A 23,342-nucleotide genomic window follows, 5' to 3' on the forward strand; every position below is an offset into this window, starting at 1 on the left:
ATCATACCTACATTTCAAGGATAAATCCCACTTGATTACAGTGTATGATCTTTTTAATACACTGTTGAAGTTGGTTTGCTAATATTTTACCAGGAATTTTTAAATCTATATTCATCAGGGATATTGTAATGTAATTTTCTTTTTTCATGGTTTCCTTGTCTGGCTTTATTATTAGAGTAAATTTTAAAATTTGTTTGGAAGTGTTCTCTCCTCTTCAGTTTCTAAAACGAGTGTGAAAAGAATTGTGTTAATTCTTCTTTAGATGTTTGGTGCAGTACACAGTGAAGCCATTTGGCCTTGGACTTTTCTTTGCTGAAAAGTTTTTAATTATTGGTTCAATCTTGTTGCTTAAATAGTTCCATTAAGATTTTATATTTCTTATGATTCAGTTTTCATATGTTGCATGTTTCTAGACATTTCTTTCTTTCTTCTATGTTATTCAATTGTTGGAGCACAGTTATTCAAAGGGTCTCTTACAACCTCTTGTATTTCTGTGGTATTAGTTGTTACACCTCTTTTTTCGTTTTTAATTTTATTTGAGTCTTCTCTTTTTTCTTAGTTGAGCTTGAAGTTTGTTCATTTTCCTTACCTTTTCAAAAACCCAACTCTTAGTTTTATTTATACTTTATATTATTTTTCTAGACTTTATTTCATTTATTTCTGCTCTGATCTTTATTATTTTCTTCCTTCTGAAAACTTGGGTTTTTTTTTTTCTTTTTTCTTGTTCCTTGATGTATAGACATTAGTTGCTTCTTCTTATTATTATTATTCTTTCTTAATATAACTGTTCATCACTATAAACTTCCCTTTTAGAATTGTTTTTGTTTATATTTTTATTTGTCTGAACATTTTCTAAATTTCCTTTTGAATTTTTTCTTTGATCCTTCAATTGTTCAAAAATGTGTTATTCAATTTCCATGTATTTTTAAATTTTCTATTTTTCCTCTCCTGTTACTGATTTCAAGTTTCAAACCATTGTGGTCAGAAAAGATACTTAGCAAAATTTCAATCCTATTAAATTCGTTAAGACTTATTTTGTGGCCTAATATATAATCTATCCTGGAAAAATTTTCATGTTGGATTGAAAAAAATGTAAAAAATGAAAAAAAAATTTCTGTTGTGAAATAAATGATCTATTTATGTCTGTTAGGTTCAATTGGTGTATGGTATTGTTCAACTTTCCTATTTCCTTATTAATTTTTGGTCTGGATAATCAATCTTTTGTTGAAAGTAGGGTATTAAAGTCCACTATTATTATTGCAACACTAGCAATTTTTCCTTTTAGATAGTTGTTTTTTATATTTAAGTACTCCAGTGTTGGGTGCATGCATATTTATAATTGTTCTATTCTCTTGATTAATTGACCCCTTTATCATTACACAATGACTTTTTTTTCTCTTTTTGACAAAACAGACCTTAAGTATAGCTACCTGTGTACTCTTTTGATTTCCATTTGCATGGAATATCTTTTCATATCCCTTCATGCTCAACCTATGTGTGTTGTTAAAGCTGAAGTGAATCTTATGTAGGCAGCATGTTGGGTCTTTTTTTTTTTTTTTAATGCAGTCTCAGAGAGACTATCTCTTTAGGGAAACCTGGATCCTGGTCTCTCAGGAGCTGTACTGAAGCCTGTCTGTGAATGCTCACCCAGTGTCAGGGTTCACTGGCACAGGTGTGGTGCTGGGGTCAGCAGTGAAGTCCAGTCTTTACTTTACTCTTCTTCTCATATGCATAGAGTATCTCTCTCCGTGCTGTGATGCCAGGACTTGGGGAAGTGGTAAAACAGGTAATGTGAAACTGTCCTTCCTACCTTTTCAACATGTCTTTTCTTATTTCTATGCTCCATCTCTATGCTGTAACCTCTCACTTGGATTCCTTAGCCTTTGTGAAAGTATTTTTATGTGTGGATACTTGTTCAAATTGATGTTTCTGTAAGAAAATGAGCTCTGAAAACTCCTCTTCCACCATCTTGTTGACATCATTCCTTCATAGGTGTTTTATACTCTGTCAGATAATTTCAATAGCAGAAGTGTTTGTGATTTTACTTTTATTTCCTGTTTTTTGGTTTTCACTAACACTGGAAACCTTGTCTCTCCATGAGTTCTTCATTTTTTTTTTTGACAGAAAATTATTTGGAAAATTATTTGCAGAAATAATCTAGGGTTCTGGATAATTCTACATCCTACTAGAGAGGATCTTTGTGGCTTCTTCCAGGCCTTTAGAAGGGCACCAATTCAGGATCACCTTATGTTCAAATCTCATGCTGAGGTAACTAAATGATGGAAGTTGCCTGAAACAAAGATTGATTTGCTTATGGTTTGTCCTTACTCTGAGAATATAGTCCATTACATTCTCATTTCAGAGTAGTTTTATAGGGGTGTTTCAAAATCTTTATCTTGGTAACCCCTGGGCTTCCCCCAATATCCATCCACACTCCATCTCCACACCCTTCACCCCTCCACCCTCCACCAAAGCCTACCAGGCTACTAAAACTATAGTTCAGTTTCACAGCTGCTACTTCCAACTTTAGGGAAAAACATATTTGAACTCTTGCCTTCCCTCTTCAATTTCTTGACTTTTCTTAGGTTTGGGATTGGTAATTTTTTTTTTTTTAAATTGTTTGTGATGCAGTCTTGCCCTGACTTCCAGGCTGGAGTGCAGTGGTGAGATCTTGGCTCACTGCAAACTCCACCTCCTGTATTCAAGTGATTCTCCCACCTCAGCCCTCCCAAGTAGCTGAGGTCATAGGCACCCACCATCACGCCCGGCTAATTTTTGTATTTTTGTAGAGACAGGGTTTCACTATGTTGGCTGGGCTGGTTTTGAACTCCTGACCTCAGGTGATCCACCTGCCTTGGCTTCCCAAAGTGCTAGGATTATAGGCATGAGCCACTGCATGTGGCCAAGGGTGGGTAAATCTTTTTCTAAATTTTGGATGGCCGAATGTAACTTATCAACAGTTTTTGGTTTATTTTTAGGGTTTTTGTTTGCTTATTTTGGTTTTCATTTTAACATTTCCTTCAGTTCTTTTACCTGTCTTCAGCAGGAGGATTTGGTTCTAATTATTCAGCTTACTATTACTAAGGTGAAATATCTTTTATGCTATAGTTGACAAAAAATCATTTACTATATTCAAAGACATTTAAGTAATTATTTGTTCTACGAGATCAATTCTTTTCTCCACAAAGATTCATTATTTATATTCTTAGAATTTAATATAGGGATTACAAAAAAAATGATCCTTTTTCTTTCCCTCAGATTACATTTTGAAGGGGAAATCGATGCACATTTTTATGGTTAAAATACTCAATGATTTTCAGTACATTTGAAAAATCATATTGAACTTCCTAAGTAATTTTTGTGCATGTGTTTTGCTATTTAACCAGTAGTAGCTGAAAAAAATTCAATGGTTGCTATTATTTGTTAATACATTTCTCTCTGTAATATTTTTCATCTAAAAGCTGTGACTATTTTGATTTAGTGCCAGTTCATATTTGTATCTGTCACTTCAAATGGGAAAAAAAGTGTTAGATAATGCATTAAAATCATATTAGTATTTGTAATGGCTTTGCAAAATTCTCCGTGTTTTTTTCTTTCCATCTTTGTAGATTTAAAATTATTTTTCTAATTTTCTTCATTGAGTTTGTATTGCTTTTATGAGTAACTTTAAGTGTATTGGCTTTGGACACAACTATATTACCATGACCACAATTATGTAAGCAGAAAATATAGATTTGGAAAACAACCTACAAATATTTCTTGTGCTTAACTCTACATTGTGGGAATAGTAGTGCCTATTTAAATTGTTTTATGTTTCCAGATTTCTCAAAATGCACTTATTACTGCTTTAATATGCAGTAACAATTAACCAAAAATACATACCGAGTTCTGTGTACAATAGCAATATATTTACGACTGTGCTTTAGGAAATTTTCTTTAATTTACAAGGGCATGGGAAGGAATTATCTCAGATAACCTTTCAACAATGTGACATTATTTTAGTTGAGAAGTATTGATTGCCAAAGCTACTATGTGACTGCTGCATTGAAAAGGAAGTTCAGATACAAGAAGCAGAGTAAAGATAGCTTTAGCAATACATGACAAATCCTTAAATTTATATAGGAAGAGGGACTAGAGTTCTCACATGGCTTGAGGATATGACAGCCATTCTAAGATAAGAATATGAAGTCTGTTTATCATGTAAAGTGGATATTAACTGCAAGAATGTATACTTTTTTAGAGTGCACTCTTTTAAAAGCCATATGGGAGAAATGTCATATATAACAAAGTCCAGATATCCAAAAACCAACTGAGATCAGCACTCAGAGATAATGCAGATATGAGCCAGGGATGGACAGTTAATACAAAATGTCAAGAAAGATATGAAAATTTAATTCATTATAATTTTGACAAACCAAGCAACAGAGCTTTAATACTTCCCTTATTCAATTACAAATCTTGTGTTCTACTGGGTCTTTCTTCTTATTTTTGTCAACAACATTATGTTTGAAATCCATAACAGACCTTAGGAGAAGTAAAAAACTTATTTCAAGGCACCAGGATAGTCAGATACAGGGTCGTGTTCTAATGATTTGCTTTCCTGAATATATTTTCAAACACATTGTTGAAGAGAATCATAATGCAGTCAATAAGAAACACTGACCAATGGATATCTCTGTTCTGTGGAAAATTCGCCTGTATTATGCTAGATTGATTTCCTATATAAAAATAGAAAATGTTGATTACAGCAAGCATTAGCTTTGCTATCACAATAAATATTTTCTTATTCTCTACCTGATTCTTGATCTGTGCTGCCTAAACATAGGTTTAGCATGTTGCATTCAATACTGTCTACACTGAGAGTTGTAGATTGGGCAAATATTTATCAAAGGAAAAATATTTGATTACTCTTCTTTGCAAGGCACAGAGAAGGCATCCAAACGTGCATCCACCAGTACCCCACCTTTGAGCCAACACCACCTCCAGTGAAACCATGCACACTGTTTCCAGCAGGGACCCCCTGCTGCATTGCCTCTGCCACTGTAGTGAACACCTGCAGAGAGGCAGGCACCCTAGCACCCACTAGCACTCTGCCACAGCTGCCACACCTTGCACCCCTGACCCCAGTGCAATGGATTCCAAACCTTGAGGAGCCAGACAACAAAGCCGATGCCCCATACAAGGAGTTCCCCAGAGTTAGAACACAGAGTCCAGGAGTTGGGAGCTGAGCATTGGCCCCCTAAATCTTCCAAAAATGAAGCCAGTTGGCTGAATCCACCTTATACCACAATCAAACCCTCAAGGTCATTAAATAAAAGAAAATAGAAAACCTATCCAAAGTTCAACATTGTCAAAGATTTAAGGTAGATAAGCCCACAAAGATGAGAAAGAATCAGTGCAAGAACCCTGAAAACTCAAAAAAAAAAAAAAAAAGGAAAGAAAAAAAAGCCAGAATGCTTTATTTTTTCCAAATAACTACATCACCTCTCCAGCAAGGATTCTGAACTGGGCTGAGATGGCTGAAATGACAGAAATAGAAATCAGAATACGGATATGAATTAAGATAATTGAGCTACAGAGTATGTTGAAACCCAAAGCAAGGAAACTAAAAATCATGATTTAAAAAAAAAAATGCAGGAGCTGATAGATAAAATAGCCAGTATACTCTGCATTGTAACTGCAGCAACCTCGATTCAAAATCGAGTCATGGTACACAAAAAAAATAATAATAAATAAAAAAGAACACAACTGATCTGAGAGAGCTGAAAAACACACTTCAAGAATTTCATAACACAATCACAAGCATTAATAACAAAATAGACCAAGCAGACAACAGAATCACAGAGCTTGAAGACTGGCTTCCTGAAATAAGATAGACAGACAACAATAGAGATAAAAAAATAAAAAGGAATGAACACAGCCTCAAAGAAACATGGGATTATGTAAACAGAGCAAATCTACAACTCATTAATGTTCCTCAAAGAGATGGTGAGAATGAAACCAACCTGAAAAACGTGTTTCAGAATATTATACAGGAGAACTTTCCCAACCTACCTAGAGATACTAACATTAAAATTTAGAAAATGCAGAGAACTCCAATAAGATACTTCACAGGAAGATCATTCCCAAGACCAATAATCATCATATTCGCCAAGGTTGAAATGCAAGAAAAAGTCTTAAAAGAAACTAGAGAGAAAGATTAGGTCACCTGCAAAAGGAAACTCATCAGACTAACAGTGGACATCTCAGCAGAAACATTATAAGATAGACCACTTCCAGAATGGGAGAAAATTTTTGCAAACTATGTATCTGACAAAGATATAATATCCAACATCTATAACACATTTACAAGAAAAAAAGAAAAAAACTCATTAAAAAGTGACTAAAGGACATGAACAGACACTGTTCAAAAGAAGACATACATGCAAGCAACAATCATATGAACAAAAAGCTCAACATCACTGATTATTAGCAAAATGCAAATCAAAACCACATTAAGGGCATGGTGGCTCATGCCTGTAATCCCAGCATTTTGAGAGGCTGAGGTGGGTGATCACTTGAGACCAGGAGTTTGAAATCAGCCTAGCCAAGATGATGAAATCCCATCTCTACTAAAAATACAAAACAGAAAAAAAAAAAATTAGCTCGGTGTGGTGGCACACACATGTAATCCCAGCTACTCGAGAGTCTGAGGCATGAGAATCTCATGAGCCCAGGAGATGGAGGTTGCATTTAGCCGAGACTGGGCCACTGCACCCTGGGCAACAGAATGAGACTCTATCTCAAAAAATAATAATAATAAATAATTTTTAAAAACGCAATGAGGTACCATCTCACAGAAGTCAGAATGGCTATTATTAAAAAGTGGCTAGGTACGGAGGGTCATGCCTGTAATCCAGCTACTCAGGAGGCTGAAGCAGGAGAATGGCTTGAGTCCAGGAGGCAGAGTTTGCACTGTGCTGAGATCGCACCACTTCACTCCAGCCTGGGTGACAGAGTGAGACTCCGCCTCAAAAATATTAATAAATAAAATAAAGTCAAAAATCAATAGATGCTGACGAGGTTGTGGAGAAAAAGAAACGCTTATACACTGTTAGTTGGGGTATAAATTAGTTCAACCATGTGGAAGACAGTATGGCAATTCTTCAAAGACGTAAAAACAGAACTGCCCTTCAACCTGGCAATCCCATTACTGGGTATATACCCAAAGGAATATAAATCTTTGTATTATAAATACACATGTTATTCACAATAGTGAAGACATGGAATCAAGCTGAATACTCATTAATGATAGACTCAATAACAAAGATATGGTACATATATACCATGGAACTCTAAGGAGATATAAAAAAAAAAAAAAATGAGATCATGTCCTTTGCAGGGACGTGGATCGAACTGGAGGCCATTATCCTTAACAAACTAACAGAGTTACAGAAAACCAAATTCCTCATGTTCTCACTTATAAGCAGGAGCTAAATGATGAGAACACGTGTACACATAGAGGAGAACAGCACACACTGGGGTCTTATCAGAGTGTGGAGGGTAGGAAAGAAGAGGATCAGAAAAAATAATTAATGAGTACTAGGCTTAATATCTGGGTGATGAAATAATCTGTACAACAAATCCCCACGACACGAGTTCACCTTTATAACAAACCTGCACATGTACCCCAGAACTTAAGTTAAAAAAAAAAAAAAAAAAGCAGGCGAAACAACTCCCCTGACCTGACCCGCCCCCCTCCTCCCTCCATTAAAGGGCAAACCCTCATGAAATATCTGGGGGGAAAAAAAATCACTGTCTAATTCTCAAGTCTATAGTCAGCAATTTCACATTTTAAATAAAAACTTTTTTATGACACATAAAAAGCCTATAAATTCTCAAGGAAAAGTCTTTCCACTGGGTTTATTTCTGTGACTGTCTAGGAGGAGTAAAGATAAAATACTCTCTATGAACTTATGAGCTCCCACAGCTTCAATTATCACCTCTGTGAAGGTGATTTTCAGATCTGTGCCTCCAAACCTATGTCCCCAACCATCAAGCTCATATTTCAGCTGCACATGAGGCATCTTCACCTGAGCATCCCACTGAGCCTTCACACTCAGTATGTTTGATAGTGTCTGCATTTTCTCATCCAAATATGTCCCCTCTTGATTTTTCCAGTCTCTTTTAATGACATAATTATCTCCAGTATTATCCAGAATCGAGGACACAAAGTTAATATTTAAATTTACTCTGTTTATGGTTCTTCTCCTGCATTATCTATTATGTACTAATTACTTTTTAAAAAATTATTTTTGCATCTAAATTCTATTTTTCCTGACCTCATCTTAGTTTATCTCAAATAATTTTGAATTGTTTAAATGTTAAATAAATTATGTAGCATTTCTTTAATTTGGTGTTGAATCCTATTCATTCACTTGTATTAAATAAACAATACAAACTTTAATTTAGAAACTACTGCACTAATACACTACAATTTTTACTTTCTAAATCAGACGTCCCCAAACTTTTTACACAGGGGCCAGTTCACTGTCCCTCAGACCATTGGAGGGCCGTCACATACTGTGCTCCTCTCACTGACCACCAATGAAAGAGGTGCCCCTTCCTGCATTGCAGCGGGGTTGGGGGGTGGCAGATAAATGGCCTCAGGGGACCGCATGCGGCCTGCTGCCGTAGTTTGGGGACGCCTGGTCTAAATCTTTAACACCTTCCCAGTCACTCATTCACTAGCTCACTGATTCAAAATTATGCTTCAACAGTCTAGTCAATTTAGATAAAGCATATGGTTTCTGTTTACATAGAGCTAAAAATAAATGAATAAATGATTTCAGAAATTATAAGTACTGTGGAAAATCTTATAATGTGATTTGATAGAGAATGACAAAGTAGTGCTACATTTGATGGAGTGATTAAGAAAAGCCTCTCTGGCGACAAGAAGTAGCCAGTCATATGAAAATCTAAGGGACTAAGTATTTTCAGAAGAGTAAAGCAAAATGTCTGAATGGAAAAATTTGGTATGTTTAATAAACAGAAGAAAGACCAATGTACTGGAAAATGTATTGAGCCCATACCATGTGGGTAAGTGAAACACTTAGAAATAAAGATATGAGGACAACTTTTCCAGGGTATTACATGTCATGAAAATTGTTAGAATCTAGGGACTCATTGGACAGTTTTTGACATAAAAGTGACATTATATAAAAAGATGAAACTAACTGCTGAGTGAAGAATGACCTCAGGGACTTCTGGGTCAAAAAAGCAGATTCAATGTATACCAGAACTTCCCCATCTACTTCAATTGTGTGAAACCAATCTCATATATTTTAATTTTAACAGTTACACTCAAAACAAAGAGAAACAATTTTTTTTCTAAATTTTATTTCTGAATCATAAATTAAACACTTAATGGTAACTTAAGATACGTGCGCATGAGCACATGGGACCATATAAGGCTTGTTTGCCATCAGGTCATCAACACCTATACTAGATAGATCCCTCAGCATATAAAATATCAACATAGTCCCTTGACAGAATGAATAAGAATCTCTTCAATGTAATATCTACACATGATCAGCCTTCTTTCGCACTACTCCCTCTGATTATCATGTTATAGAAAGATCCAAGTACTCAGTTTCCAAACATATCTTGGCCTTTTTTTTTATTTGCCTAGAATACCTTATCACATCTTTTATCTCAACAATAAAATATATCTTCTCTTACTTAGACATATAAATCTTTTATGACTGTTACGCTTATTTTTAAAACATTACTATAAGGTTATTCAATAATGGGAACAATGTCACTTCTTGCCCTATACAGTGATACCTCAACCACTGTGATTGTGTGTCAACAGCAAAATCCTTCTAATTATATTGTTTAAACAAGAAACCAGAACCCATTGGCAGGTAGTTAGCAAGTAAAAAAGACAAGAATTTCTTTTAACATTAACTGTAAAAATGACAACTTGGGTATCACTAGCCCCTGTACACCAGGATTTAAGATAAGCAGACAATGTGGATATATTAAAGAAGCTTGAATTAGACTACTCGAGAATTTTATAAGTATTTTGTACTGGATTGTGATTATTTTATAAGGTGAAGTGTGGACAGCACAATGTCTAGATTTTTAGAGGTATATCATCTGTAATTATACCATAAATCTGTCATTTAAATGCTTGCTTTGTTTTCATGTTTGTTGTCGTGGTGGTGATATGTATAAGGGATTGTGTGTGTTCAATTATTTCTTTTTAATTTTCCATTTGTACTTACAAACGATACTGTATTTTTAGGTATTTGCCCAAGGGAACAAAAAAGCATAAGTTTCATTTATAGACTTACACATGAATGTTCATAGTAGCTTTACTTGTAATAGCTAAATTGCAAACAACTTCAAAGTTCATTATCATATGAGTGAATGATGTTTATCCAAATATTTGACCATTTCATGGCCTAGTCAAGTTGACATATAAAATTAACCATAATAAGTGTGCCCTTTAGTCAGTCTGATACTCATACTTGTCTTCTTAAACCATATTTGCTCCCCAAATAAAGACAAAAACCCTATTTCTACCTAACATGATACAATCATCAAGTACACAACAGAAAATGCACTAATCCCTCCCCAGAAAACAGGAGTAAATTTCTGAGTAATTTATATGGTTTGGTTGTGTCCCCACCCAAATCTCATTCTGAATTGTAGTTCCTACAATCTCCATGTGTCATGGGAAGAACCTGGTGGGAGGTAATTGAATCACGGGGGTGATTACCTCCATGCTGTTCTCTTGAGAGTGAGTGAGTTCTCACAAAATCTGATAGTTTTATAAAAGGTGTTTCTCCTACTTCATCTGTACTCTCCTTGCTGCCATCATGTGAAGAAAGATAAGTTTGCTTCCCCTTCTGCTATGTTTGTAAGTTTCCTGAGGCTTCCCTGTTCTGCAGAGCTGTGAGTCAATTAAACCTTTCTTTTATAAATTACCCAGTGTTGGGTATTTCTTCATAGCAGTGTGAGAACAGACTAATACAATAATATTTACTCTTCTTGATATTCTGTAAATTAAATGTCATGATATAAAATTAATCATAATTTAAAAGTACTATAATATAAAATGAATACATCTTATTGTATCATATGTATCTTATTCCTTATGATAAAGGAATAAGAAAGGAAAGAAAACAGAGATTCATTATCCACATATACACACACACACACCACATACACACACACACACACATACACACACACACACACACCATTTTTAACAGAGTAAGAAGGAAATACTCATGAAAATTTTAGCCCTCATTTCTGTTACTGGTTACGTGGCTGTAGATGGTATTTATAACTACTTTCTTCTACTACCCATTCTGTATTCCCACTGCCTCTGCAAGTACTTGAGCTGGCCATAGTTCCTTACCTGGTAGGTTGACAGGAACCTTGATTCTTGAAAGGTCTATGTTATTACAAGTCCTTCCTGTATTGGGTTGTCATAGTTTTTCAGTGACCTTAATTAAAGGTCATGGTAACACTAGAGACACTCTAAGGGGTTTTATATACACTCTTCCTTACTTACATTGTGGAATGGTCGTACAATTTCCCCTTGCTACTCAGGATCAATAACCCCAGCCAGCACAACAACTCTCTTCTTTGCCTGTTGATTTAGAGGCATGAAAAGCCCAGAGTGGTGGGGTGGCAGCCTTATTTTTCAATTTCATTGAGTCATTTTTGTGTGCTTTGGTTCAAGGATTTCTTTCATTGGAGCTAGGATTTTTAGGCCAGTATAGTATACGGTTGCAGGAATAGGAAGCAAAATTTTTCAAGTACGGCATTGGAATAATAGTGAGTGACACTTCTCCCATTTCCACTCCTTGATTCCAGGACCTGTATATTTTGAGTATGGTAGAAATAGTACCTTATATTAGATGCTGATGCAGAGCATACACAGATTTCTGGATAACTTTGTCCCATTTTTGCAAGATGTTGCCACCTACAAGAAGCTATAACTGAGTCTTCAAAGGCCATTTCATGTCTCTATCAAGTCAGCTGTTTCAGGATGGGGGGGAATATGGTAAGACTAGTGAATTCCGTAAGGGTCCATCACCCCACTTCTTTTTCTATGAAGTGAGCTCCTTGCCCACAATCAATACTCTGTGGAATATCATGATGGTGGATAAAGCATTCTGTAAATCCTTGAATGGTAGTTTTGGCAGAAGCAGGGAAGGTAAATATGTATCCTAAGGGTTTATTCCCATAACAACCAAACACTGTGCTTGCATGATGGAAGTGTTCCAATGTAATCAAACTGCCACTGGATAGCTGACTGGTAACTCCAGGGAATGGTGCCATATCAGAGACTTGGCATTAGTCTCTGCTGTTGAAGATTGGGCACTCAGTGGTGGCCACATCCAGCTTGGCTTTGATGAATAGAAATCTGCATTGCTAAGAGTATGCATAGCCTCCATCTCTGATAGCATAGCCAATTTGTTCATAAGACCACTGGGTGATGTCAGCAGTGGCTATGAAAAGAGTGACTGGCATCCACAGAACAGGTCATCTTATTTATTTGATTATTAAAATCCTTCTTTGTAGAAGTCCCCCTTTGGTGAGCATTGACATGGAACACAAATAAGGTGTTTGTCCACTCAGAGGGGTCTGACCACATATCTCTTTCTTAAATTTATTTGTAATTAATTTTCCAATCATGTTCCTTTGAACTTTCTAACTCTACAGACAAATCATTGCCACAGCCCATAAACGGTCAGAAATATCTGACCATTTCTTCTTCCAGGCAAAGTGAAGAACTGGGCCACTGCTTGAAGTTCTGAACTCTGAGGAAATTTTCCTTCATTGCTGTCCTTCAGGTCAGCAGCTATCTACTTTGTGGTGGTGCCTGCATATTGTGAAGAACCATTTGTAAACCCAGCCCAAGCCTTTCCTTTCTCTGTCAATTGGTCATGAGGAACTTTCCATGGGTCATAGGTACAGGCTAGGAGAGGGGAGAGTTTATAGTGTAGGAGGAGTGAGAAAAGTGAGAAACATTGGCATGTGTACCATTTCTTCATGTAATTTACTTGTTCCTTTAGGGCTTGGTCAAACCCAGTCATGTACATACCACTACCATTTGATGATGGAGTGCTCCCATGCAAGCCCAATACTGTGGTTCAGTAAGTGAGATAATATCCATTCTGTGATATACAACTCAGGTTGCATGGAAACTTGCTGGCCCATAGTTGAGGGTTCAGACTCTACTAAGGCCCACTAGCAGGATAAAAGCTGTTACTGAAAATGGGAGTAGTTATCTTCTAACAATTTCAGTACCTTCCTTCAAAATCCTAAGATTCAGCACTGTGATTCACCTACACTGGTCTGCCACAGTTTCAAAGTGCATCTGCCACCGACACCTGAAGCACTATTAGATCTCCTGCATCATATGGCACAAGTGACAAAGTAGCTTGCATAGCAGCCTGGATATGTTGCAGAACCTTCTCTTATTCTGAGGACCACTCAAAACTGGCAGGTTTTTACATCACTGAGCAAGTGGGCTGGAGTAACATGCCCTAATAAGGAATATGCTGTTTCCTATATTATCCAGGGTTCTCCAGAGAAACAGAATCAATAAAATATAGAGAGATATGTAGATAGATTTTTAATAAAGAATTGGTTCATGTGATTATGGAGGCTAAAAATTCCCATGATCTTTCATTTGAAAGCTGGAGGCCCTGAAAACCTGATGGTGTAGTTCCAGTCCTTACCAGATGGCCTGAGAACCAAGGGAGCCAATGATCTACATCTCAGACTGAGTCTGAAGGCCTGAGAACAAGGAGTGCTAATATCCAAGGGCGGGAGAAGATGGATGTCTCAGTTCAAGCAGAGAGAGCAGACTTACCCTTCCTCTGCTTTGCTTTTCTATGCTGGATATTGATGTATTAGATGATATTCACATTGGTGAGGGCAATCTTTTTTATTCAGTCTACCAATTTAAATGCTAATCTCTTCCAGAAACACCCTCACAGTTACACTCATAAATAATACCTTATCAGCTATCTAAGTATTCTTTATCCTTGTCAAGTTGGCATATAAAATTAACTATCACACCTCCAAAATCCAAAGAGGCTCACTTGGCATTGTGCCTCACTTTTGGTTGTGGGGGGAGCCAAATGCAACAACTTGTCTTTCACTTTATATGGAATATCTCTAAATGTCCCATACCAATGGCCCCCTAGAAATTTCACTGAGGTAGGAGGTCCCTGAAACTTGGTTGAAGTTATTTCTCACCTTTTCACAAACAAATTTCTCATGAATAAGTCTAAGGTTACCACTTAGTGATCACTAGGTCCAATCAGCATAATGTAATCAATGTAATGGACCAGTGTGATAACTTATGAAAATGAAAAGGTGCTCAGGATCTTTGTAAACTTTAATTATATCCCCATAAAGCCAAGGAAAAAAAATCTGCAAACTAAATTATGACATAAGGCTGGAGAGTTTATATACACCTGAATCCAGATAGTGAAAATATATTGCTGGCCTTACTAGCTAAAAGAAATCTGGAAAGAGGCAGACCAAGATGCTGGAATATAAGGTTCCACCAATAGGCCTATCTGCAGGGACACCAAGTTAACAACTATCTACACACAAAAGACACCTTCAAAAGAACCAAAATTTAAGTGAGCACTCATAGTACCTGGTTTTAACTTTACATCACTGAAAAAGGCACTGAAGAGTTAGAAAAAAGTCATGAATTCCAAACACCACCCCTTCTCTACCCCTCGCAGCAGCAGTATGGTGCTGAGAAATTCTCTAGATGCTGGAGGAGGTAGGACACAGTAATTGTGAGGCAGTGAACTCAGTGCTGTTTGGTTAGAGTAGAAAGGAAAATAGATCAAACTTAGCTGGCACCCATCCATGGAGGAAGCATTTGAATCTATCCCAGCCACAGGGAAATCACCCAGTGTAGCAGTAAGAATTTGAGTGCCTGTAAACCTTGTCACATAAAGCTACAGTGCACTGTGTCTCCAAATTTGAAAGGCAATCTAGGCCATATTGACTGCAACACTTAGGCAAGACCTAGTGCTAAACTGGGCCCAGAGACAGTGGATTGCCGGAGACATGTGACATACTGAGACTCCAGCTAGGTCAACTAAGAGAGTGTTGAAATTACCACTCCCCTAACCACAGGCCGCACAGCCCATGGCTCCAAAGGATACCCTTTCCCTCCACTTGAGGAGCAGAGAGGAAGGAGTGGAAGGGATTTTGTCTTGCATCTAGGATACCAGCTTAGCCACAGTAGAATAAAGCAAAATACTAGCAAACTGAATCCAACAATAAATTACAAGAGTCATCCATTATGACCAAGTAGGATTTATCACTGGGATGCAAGGATGGTTCAATATATGCAAATCAATGTGATACATCATATCAACAAAATGAAGAATAAAAACAATATGATCATTTTAATTGATGCTGAAAAAGCATTTAGTAAAACTCAACATTTCTTCATGATGAAATCTTCAAAAACCTGGGTATAGAAGGAACACACCTTAACATAATAAAAGCCATGTAAGATAGACCCATAGCTGTTATCATAGCAAATTGGGAAAAACTGAATTCCTTTCCTTTAGGCTGGGTGCAGTGGCTCACCCCTTTAATCTCAGCACTTTGGAAGGCCGAGGCAGCCAGATTACTTGAGGTCAGGAGTTCAAGACCAGCCTGGTCAACATGGTGAAACCCTGTCTCTACTAAAAATATAAAAATTAGCTGGGTATGTGGTGCATGCCTGTCATCTCAGCTACTCAGGAGGCTGAGGCAGGAGAATAGCATGAACCTGGGAAGTGGAGGTTTCAGTGAGCTGAAATTGTACCTCTGTACTCCAGCCTGGGTGACAGAGTGAGACTCCATCTCAAAAAAAAAAAAAAAAAAAAAAAAAAAGAGAGAGAAAAAAAGAAATCCTTCCGGTAAGATTGGAAACATGACAAGGATGCCCATTGTCACCACTGTTATTCAACATAGTACTAGAAGTCCTAGCTAGAGCAATCAGAGAAGAGAAACATAAAAGAACATGCAAATCAGAAAGGAAAAAGTTGAATTATCTTTGTCTGCAGATGATATGATCTTATATTTGGAAACACCTAAAGCCTCCACAAGAAAACTATTAGAACTGATAAGCAAATTCAGTAAAGTTGCAGGATATGAAATCAATGTACAAAAATTGGTAGCATTTCTATATGCCAACAGTGAACAATGGGAAAAAGAAATAAAACATAATCCCATTTGCAGTAGCCACACATAAAATTAAATACCTAGGAATTAACTAAAATAGTGAAGGATCTCTATAATGAAAACTATAAAACACTGATGAAAGATATCAAAAAGGACACCCAAAGATAGAAAAATATTCCATGTTTATTTTTAAATGCCCATAGTGCCTGTAGTAATCTACTGATTCAATGAAATCCCTATGCAAATACCAACATCATTCTTCACAGAAATAGAAAAAAGAAAATCTAAAATTTATATGGAACCACAAGTGACCCAGAATAGCCAAAACTATTCTAAGTCAAAAAAATAAAAATAAAGCTGGAGGAATTGCATTACCTGACTTCAAATTATGCTACAGAGCTATAGTGACCGAAACAGCATGCTACTGGCATAAAACAAACACACAGACCAATGGAACAGAATAGAGAACCCAGAAAGAAATCTGTACATCTACAGTGAACACCTTTTTGATAAAGGTGCCAAGAACATACACTTCAGAAAAGACTGTTTCTTTAATAAATGGTGGTGGGAAAACTAAATATTCATATGTAGAAGAATGAAACTAGATCCCTATTTATCACCAGCTACAAAAAATCAAACAAAAATGGATTAAAGACTTAAATATAAGATCTCGGATTATGAAACTACTACAAGAAAACATTGCAAAGTATCTCCAGTACATTGTTCTGGGCAAAAATTTCTTGAGCAGTATCCCACAAGCACAAAGAACCAAAGCAAAAATAGACAAATATCACATCAAATCAAAAACCTTCTGCACAGCAAAGGATACAATCAACAAAGTGAAGGGACAACCCACAGAAAGGGACAACATACTTGCAAACTACCCATCTGACAAAGGATTAATAACCAGAATACATAAGGAGCTCAAACAACTCTGCAGAAAAATAAAATCTAATAATCCAATCCAAAAAGGGTAAAATATTTGCATAGACATTTTCTCAAAAATAGGCACACAAATGGCAAAAAAAAAAAAGCATGAAAAGGAGGTCAATATCACTGATCATCAGATAAATGCAAATCAAAACTACAATAAGATATCTTCTCACTCCAGTTAAAATAGCTTATATCCAAAAGACAGGCAATAGCAAATCCTGGCAAGGATGTGGAGAAAAGGGAACCCTTATACACTATTGTTGGGAATGTAAATTAGTACAATCACTATGGAGAACAGTGTGAGGGATCCTCAAAAAACTAAAAATAGAGCTACCATATAATCCAGCAATCCTACTTCTGGGCATATATCCAAAAGAAAAGAAGTCAGTATATCAAAGAGATATCTGCTTCCAATTCCTTCTTATCTGTGGGATCTAAAAATCAAAACAATTGAACTCATGGACATAGAGAGCAGAAAGATGGTTCCCAGAGGCCAAGAAACATAGTGGGAAGATGAGGGAGGAGTCAGGAGTTCAGGCGGGGATGGTTAATGGGTACTAAAACATAAATAGAAAGAATGAGTAAGACCTATGATTTGATAGCACAACAGGGTGACTATAGTCAATAATAACTTTATTGCACATTTAAAAATGACTTAAAGAGTTTAATTGGATTGTTTGTAACTGAAATACTGAATGATTGGGAGATACATACCATATTCTCCCTGATAACGCTTATTTCACATTGCATGCCTACATCAAAACATCTCATATATCTAATATATACATCTACTGTGATCCAAAAAGTAAAATGTAAAAATTAAAATAAAATAAAACAATAAAAGCAAACTGGTTCTGATGGGTCTTATTGGCAGTGATGGGAAAAAGCATTTGACAGATTAATAATTGCATATGAGGTACCAAAGCATGTGTTAATTTTCTCAAGCTCCTTTTCATATGCTTTTTTGTCATTTGTGTGTCTACTTTTGAGAAATGTCTATGCAATTTGCTTGAGAAAATTACCACAGCTGTAATTGAAGTCACCACTTAGTTAAGCTTACAATAACTCACTGACATTCTCCAGGATCCATCTGTCTTAGGCATGTCAAATAGGCTAATGGAATGGGATATGATGGGAATCATCACCTCTGCATCTTTCAAGTCCTTGATGATGGCACTAATCTTTGTAATCACTCCACGAATGCAATATTGCTTGTAGTTTACTATTTTCCCAGTTCTACAGGCTTTTTCTTGGGCTTTTCTCCCATAAGAATCTTCACATTAACAGTAGACACTCAAAGAGGCTAAGAATTACACTTAAGTTGTAATTCAGCCAATTGTAGGAGGAGATTCTACAGTAGATTTTCAGCCATATCAGCCTTGTGGCTATGGTAGATAAGATTCTTTTTAAGGGCACATGTAAGGGCTTTCAGGTCCTTTATAAGCTCATCCTTTTCTTTCCTCACCTCATTCAGAGACAATAGTAGCAACCAGCTAATGCTGATATACTCATTAGTTTGCTGAAAATATTTGAAAGTATTATATACATAGTCAAACAGGTTCTTGCTTTTTTTAAGTCGTTGATTAAGAGTGTCCAGTGGTGACATGTTGGACTATCATCAGAGCTCTCTTTGCTACTGAAGGTAGAGTCATTAGTATTTTTAAATCTAATCTAATTATAGAGCCAATTCTAGAAACTCCAGAAACAATTCAGAAAACTCATTCTTAAAGTTCTGTCCCTCTAGAACCTTTCCTAGCTTCAAAATTTGTATTAGGGTTCTCTATACAAACAAAGAAGATTCCATATATCTATATAATAAAAATATAAAATTTATATAAACTTATATATGGGTATATATAATTTATCTCTCTCTACATACATATATATAGTAAATATAAAAGTTAAAAATATCTTAAATTTTACATTTACCTTTCCCTCTTTCTATCCGTGTGTGTGTGTGTGTGTGTGTGTGTGTGTGTGTGTGTGTGTACGTACAGGGATAGAGAGTGAAAGAGAAATTTATTATAAGAAATTGGCTCATACCATTGCAATTATGGCTGAGATCTCCCAAGATCTGCAATCGGAAAGCTAGATACCAAGGAGAACCTATATTATGGATCCAGTTTGAAGACAATTACTTGAGAACCCAATGGTATAACCTCCAGCCTGAAAGCTGGTAGGCTGAAGACCCAAGAACTAGTGTTTCAGTCCAAATTCAAAAGCTACAAAATGCCAATATTCTAGCTCATGCAATCAGGCAGAAAGAAACCCCTTTTACTCTTAAGAGTGTCAGCCTTTTTGTTCTATTCAGGTCTTCAACTGATTGCAGGAGATCCACTCACATTGGGAAGAAAATCTGCTTACTCAGTCTACTGATTCAAATGTTAATCTCATCCAAAAACATTCTCACAGACACAGTCAGAATAATGTTTGATGAAATATCTGGGCATGCTGTGACTCAGTCAAGTTGACACAAAATTAAACATGAAATGTTACTGAACACAAATACTTTGCACATCAGAAAAAAAATGAAAACTTCAAATAAGTAGGCCAAAAATATTGCTATTTTAATATTCTCTTTCTAATTGATCTCAGTTTTACTTAGTTAAAAATTTTCACAAGTCTTTCTTTTGAGGTCACTGCCTAGAATATCTTTGCTTTACAGTTGTTGCAATTGTACCCTCTGTTCAATTCATCCTGCATATTTCTAACCAAATCAATACCTTACACTTATGCCCTCCTGTAACATTTACCTGCTCCGCTTTCAGCAATCAACACAGCTTGTATTTTGGTAGAGATGTAGAAATGGCTGTATATTGCCTGTTTCTTTCAATGAGTTCCTTATCTTCCAGCATCAAAAAGTCATTTATTTTTTTAAAATCTTAATCATATATTTAATTTAATATGTCCCCAAAATAATCATTTCCAAAAGTTGTTAATTTTGATACCTTGCTGAATTAAGTGGACTATCTTGTTCCTCCTAAATGTTCACCAAGTGTTTATTGAGGTGAATAAAATTTCTTAAAGTAAACAAATCTCCTATTTGAAAACTGGAAGAGTCTACCAAGATGAATAGTGGATCATATTTAAAACTCTCTTAGTTAGAATTTTGGACACATATTTTTTACATTAAAGGCTCAGTCCCAATCCTACATTTCAATTTCACACACACACAGCAATTTCCTGACTGAATATTCTAAATTGCAGTCCACTGGAGGACTCTAGCAAATGGTCCTTTCTCCCCACATATGGTTTATCTCACACAGAAAGACCCACATTTGCAACTTGAGTCAACCTGTGCCGAAAGAAAAACACTGCAGAGTGTGGAAACTTTATTACTATTCTTAATTGCATTCTTGGTACAGTGGGAGTAATGATTTTACTGCACTTTACAGAATAAACCACCTATTTCTCCCCTAGCACTTTTTTCCAGAAGAGAATTGAGTCTATTACACAACTAGTTGGCCAATAGTGGCTTAAAAAATTAGTATTTACAAACATTTATAAACAATGTAAAAGTAAAGTAATTTTGAAATAAAAGTTGTCATAAACATGTGATGGTGGACAGTAAATAGTTAAAGAAATAAGAAGAGAGAGATTGTGAGTTAAGAATTTCAACCAGGTGAATTGGTAACTTCTCATGGTACACAATTTTTGGTATTGGAAAGTTTCTCCTCCTCCATTTTCTCTAAACTGTCAACTCCCTCCAAAATTTCTTGGGGAAAAATCCTAAAATTCTCTAAATCTAGACAGGTATATTTTTAGGCGGCTAGTGTGCTGGATGTGAAGTTGTACTTACCAACCCTAGAAAGAATGTAATGTTCCCTGGTACTTCAAAGCAACCAGATTTAGAATCAACGGTGAAAATTTTAGGGTTGGATTTTAATGTTGAATTGGTTGGCACTGTAGAGCAGAGGAAGACTGACACCATAGGAGGCCCTTGCTGCATATGGCTTTGTCCATCTGGAAAGGGGGTAGTGCACTATTGTTGCCAATTCTCACTGTATGTTCTGGGTTTAGATAAGTCTAAATAAAAAATAAAATAAAACATGTGTATTACACTTAGGCAAAATGTTTAATACTTTATAGTCATACCTGAAGTAAATTTAGAAGAGGATAGGTCTATCCCCTATCCTGGTCTATTGTGGAAAGTTAGTGTCGGAGAGAAGCAACCTGAAGTCAGGGCAACCAATCAGCACAGGTAAGGATTCTCTGACTTTGCCAGGATAATAAAAAATGGTTGACAGAAGAAAGACTGCCTGTAAGATTTCCCTGATTATTGTTTAGGAAGAAACATTGCCTTCCCCTAGCAGCTAAGGAACTGTAGTACTAAAACACCTTGAGCAGAGGGGGTTTATTTCTTCTATTAAGCACTGTGTGCCCAGAACACAGCACAATGTCTTTCATGTAGTAGACACCGAAAATATTCATTGCAAGTTTGAGTGGGGAGGTTACACAATGCGTATCTACCAGCACACTCCGAGCTTTGGCTACTCTTTCTACTTAAACAAGGCTGAGCTTCTGTCTTTCAATTTTACTCTTTGATATTTAACTATTAAGATGATATAATTAGTATACAATAAGAGGTATAAAAGGTAAGGTAAATGAGGACCTCTTGTCATTGTCAATGTCATCCTGACTCCATATGCTCTCCGAGAAACTTTTCTAGGTTTCCCTTTTGAAAGTTACAACATTAATAGCTTTGAGCAAATGATTTTTTAAAAATCCAGTGAGCATTTTCAACAAACTTCTTTCTTTTTCACAAAATTTGACTCCCTCTTTTCTTCTCTTTATTTCTTTAAATATATCATTTTTCCTCTGGATCCCCCTTTCTGCTTCTCTTTTTCTCTCCCCTTTCTTTGTCTTTCTCCTCTTCCCCTCTTTTCCTTTCTATCACTTTCTTTCTCTGGTTCTTCTGACAAATCACAGAATCTCTTTATTTCTCCCCTTTCTCTCTCTCTCTCTCTCTCTCTCTCTCTCTCTCTCTATATATATATATATATATATATATATAAAACTTACATATCTCTTTATATAGAAATATATATACTTACATATCTATATTTATAGATATATAAAGCTATAAGATATAAACATATTATATCTATATAGAGAAATCTCATCTTTTAAAGCAAATATCAAATATAGTTATATAAACTATAGATATCTCAATGAGGTTATAATAGTATGGGATATTTTCTTTTTTCTTTTTTTCTTCTAATCATTATTTTAGGTTCAGGGGGTACATGTGCAGGTTTGTAACATGGGTAAATTGCATGTGGCTCAGGTTTGGTGTACAAATGATTTTGTTACCCAGGTAGTACCCAACAGGTAGTTTTTTTAATCCTCATCCTTCTCTCACCCACCACCTTCAAGTAAGTCCCAGTGCCTACTGTGCTCTTTGTGTCTGTGGGCACTCAAGAGATATTTACTTTCTGACTTAAGCAGCTGAGTAATGTCAGAAGTTGCTAACGTTTGCACTTCAAAGAACTTTCTAACATTAGTAGATTAAGTGATCCCTAGAAATATTTTGTAAATTGTATGCCACTACCTTGAACCTGAGAGCCTTTCATTAACGTTTGATATCACTTTCAATAATGATGTTTATATTTTTCTGAAGAGAGAAAAAAAGATTCCATTTAATAAAAGTGTTTACCCAATACAATTTTCTTCTTTAAGAAATAATTGAAACATGCTGAAGTATTAAATAAAGTGTATATGGCATTTTGTAAGCATATAAGATAGCCTTGGTTATGCACTGAAAACAATGGGTTTTTAGAACGTTATTTCATGGAGGCCGAGAGAGTTGTTTTTACAAGAAGTCCAGCTCTCTTTGGGAAAGTAGTTAGGAGCAGTGCCCGGGGCTTCAGCAAAACCACAGACTCCTGGAGCCTCACCAGCCTAGCCTGGAGCTCTTGGAGGTGGCGTTATTTCATTACTCATTATGGCTGCAAAAAAAGTTTAGTATGAAATGTATTACATAAACTGAAATTATGAGTTTATTAGTTAAAAAAAGTTTTATGACAATAATCCAATTTAAAAACTATTTTTTAAAAAAGGTTTAACCATAAGAAAAAAAATACTATTCCTTTTTCTTCCAATATTATTTAAAAACACTCTTTTAATGGAAAATTTATATGTGCTCAGGATAAAAAAAATCAAATACTCCTAACCTGCACACTTACTCCCCAGAGGCA

Source organism: Saimiri boliviensis, chromosome 3, assembly GCF_048565385.1.
Source record: "Saimiri boliviensis isolate mSaiBol1 chromosome 3, mSaiBol1.pri, whole genome shotgun sequence".
NCBI classification, from domain to species: domain Eukaryota; kingdom Metazoa; phylum Chordata; class Mammalia; order Primates; family Cebidae; genus Saimiri; species Saimiri boliviensis.